The sequence below is a fragment of the Hipposideros armiger genome, unplaced genomic scaffold (genome assembly GCF_001890085.2).
Source record: "Hipposideros armiger isolate ML-2016 unplaced genomic scaffold, ASM189008v1 scaffold_238, whole genome shotgun sequence".
Classification (NCBI taxonomy): domain Eukaryota; kingdom Metazoa; phylum Chordata; class Mammalia; order Chiroptera; family Hipposideridae; genus Hipposideros; species Hipposideros armiger.
The window spans coordinates 980,758-983,598 of record NW_017731588.1 but is presented as its reverse complement, the minus strand read 5'-3'; the positions used below and the strand labels follow the sequence as shown (position 1 = coordinate 983,598).

Sequence of the window (2,841 nt, the reverse complement as noted above, 5' to 3'; positions counted from 1 at the left end):
CTTACCCATCATTGGCTAACCAGCCATCTTTTGGGGCCAAACAGTGAGACGCAAGGTGTATGAGCAGTGTCCTCAAAAGGGTCAGTTTAGGGTTAAGCGCGGGGGGAGGGGAACACAGATGGCTGGACAGCTTTGTGGCAACACTCCCTGATATCTGCTTCTTTCCTAAAATTCTTTTTCCTAAATTTTTTTCCTTAAAATTCCTTAACTTTGGAAATCTGCATTTCAATAAGTTTAGCAGGTGATTCTAATGCAGGGGTGCTTGAACTTCATTCTGAGAAGAACAATACAGATGCCACAAAGTGACAGTAGATAGGAGGCCTCCTGGCCAGCAGGCGAGTTTAGTTTATGCCTTACAGTGTTTTATTAAAAGCTGATTTAAATGGCCAGCTCACTGGGTGTTACGTTGATCTGCTGAGACCAGGCTATCCTGACTCCTGCAGTTTATTCATATTGCCACTAGAGGGCGAAATCAGCAGCGGGTAGCTGGGCGTCCTTGGGACCCAAGCAAGTTGGAGAACCTGATTTCCTGCTGACATCACAAACATAATTAATGACTATAGTCAACTCATTTTGAACAGTTTATCATTTGGGGACACATGGTGAAATTGTTTTTTCCACAGATACAGATGTGATTGAAGACCCATGAAAGACTTTCCAAAAGGAAACTGTTGGAGTGTTTTCCCCTAGCACCCGCAGTTCCTGGTTGATAAATGTTTGTTGAATGAATGTTGACTCAAGTTCCAAGCACAATGCCTGGTATTTAATAAGGGCTTTATGAAACGTTTGATCCCTTCTCCTCCTTCCTCTTCAATAGTAATCTGTCTTGAACCTTAACCCTTTTTATACATCTCTTAGAGTTCCTACTAAAAAAAGGGTAAGGTGTTATAAAGATACGAAATATATAAGAAAAATGACATATCTTTCTTGCCTATCAGATTAGGAAAGATTAAAAGGCTTGACCCAGGTGTCAGTGTAATACAAAGATATATTACCACGGGTTCTGTTATGCACTGTGAGAGGGTGTAAACTAACCTAATATTCCTGGAGGGCAGTTTGGCAATGTGTATTTAAAACATGCATAACTTTTGGAATTAATCCTAGGAGATATCAAACATGAGTATTCTATTAGGTAAACTAGATTCTGCTGAAATTATTAAAAAAAAAATCCTCAAATCTCAATGGATTAACTAACAAAGATTTGTTCCTTTACCCCACTACTAAATCAGAGGATGCCAGCAGGTCTTGCTCCTTATGGTTGCTCAGGGACCCAGGCCACTGAAGACTCTATCTTGACCTATGCTCTCATTATCAATAGCACAGGGGAAGGAAATGTTGAGAATCAAGCACTAGCTTTTATTTTTTAATTTTTATTATCTTTTTAAACTTTGTTGGGAAACAGTCTGTTTTTTCCAGGACTCATCAGATCCAAATCAAGTTGTTGTCTTTCAATCTAGTTGTTGAGGAGGGCACATCTTACTAGCCCATGTGGGAATCGAACCAGCAACCTTGGTGTTAAGTGCCTGCGCTCTAACCACCTGAGCTAACCAGCTGCCCCCAAGCACTAGCTTTTAAAGTTTCCACTTAGAATATTACAAGTCATTTTGCTAACGGAAATTGGCCAAAGCAAGAAGAAAGCCATGCCTAATGCAAAGGGTGGGAAAATGCAATCCTGCCATGTGCCTGAGAGGAGAACTCAAGTATTTGTGAACTGCCTTAATAACCACTGTAGGCATGAAGATGTATGTATGAGATTATCAGTTAAAGTTGCTATCTACTGCAAGTCACAGAATCCCAAATGCAGTGGCTTAACAGTAGTAATTTATTTTTCTCATGCAGTAGAGAGTCTAGATTTAAGCAATCCAGGGCTAGAAGAGCTATTCTAGGAAATCTTTCAGAATTCAGTCCCCTTCCAGCTTCTCCCTTCATCATCCACAACTTATGGCTTTCATCCTAATGTTCACAATATGGCCATTGCATCTCCAGCCATCACATCTGCGTTTCAGGCAGAGGGAAGGTGGAAGGACAACCATAGCTTTCCTGGAGTTTTATCCATCAGTCAGTCCTCCACTTATATCTTGTTAGCCAGAACTAGGTTGCTGCCACAACCACTGATGGAGAGTTTGGGAAGGTGGAGAGGTTTTTTAACTGGGGATTTTGCTGTCCTGAACAAAATCAGAGTTATATACAATGCTGACAATTAGAAACAACTAAATATTAATCTTCACAAATATTTTCTTGAGGTATAACATATATGCAATAAAGAAGTCAGATCTAAACTTTACAGCTTGATGAAGTTTTACATATGTATTCACCTGTATAAGCATCAACCAAATCAAGATAGAGCATATTTCCAGCTCCTCAGAACGTTCCCTTGCACCCTTTCCCAGAAAAAAAATCCCCCAAGAAAGATAACCACTCTTCTCACTTCTGTCATCATAGATTACTTTTGCCTGTTCTTGAACTTCATAGAAATGGAACCATACAGTATGTGTCTTTGGTGTCTGACTTCTTTTGCTCAACCAATATTTGTTATTTTCAATTTTATGTCAGTTGTGGCATACATAGAATAATATAGATTCATTAAAATCAATAATGTTAGAACAGTATTGCTTGGCATGAAAAGATGTCCTTGATTTATTACTAAGTTTTTATAAAGATTACAAAAGTCTATTTTACATAAATGGACTAATTTGTGAGAAATTGTATATATATTAATACATCTTATAGGCTTATAGAGAAAAGTTTGAAATAATGCACACCAAAATGTTATTACTTGTTATTTCTGGGTGTTAGGATTAACATTGTTTTAACTTTCTCTATGTTCTTCTGTTTGGTTTG

The 2,841-nt window shown here is 38.4% G+C and overlaps 1 protein-coding gene across 1 annotated transcript in view; it reads left to right on the top strand.

Annotated features, from left to right (window-relative positions):
• Positions 1-2,841, top strand: part of LOC109389580 (cyclic nucleotide-binding domain-containing protein 2-like) — a 91,476-nt gene that overhangs the window by 44,561 nt on the left and 44,074 nt on the right. The window lies entirely within an intron of this gene.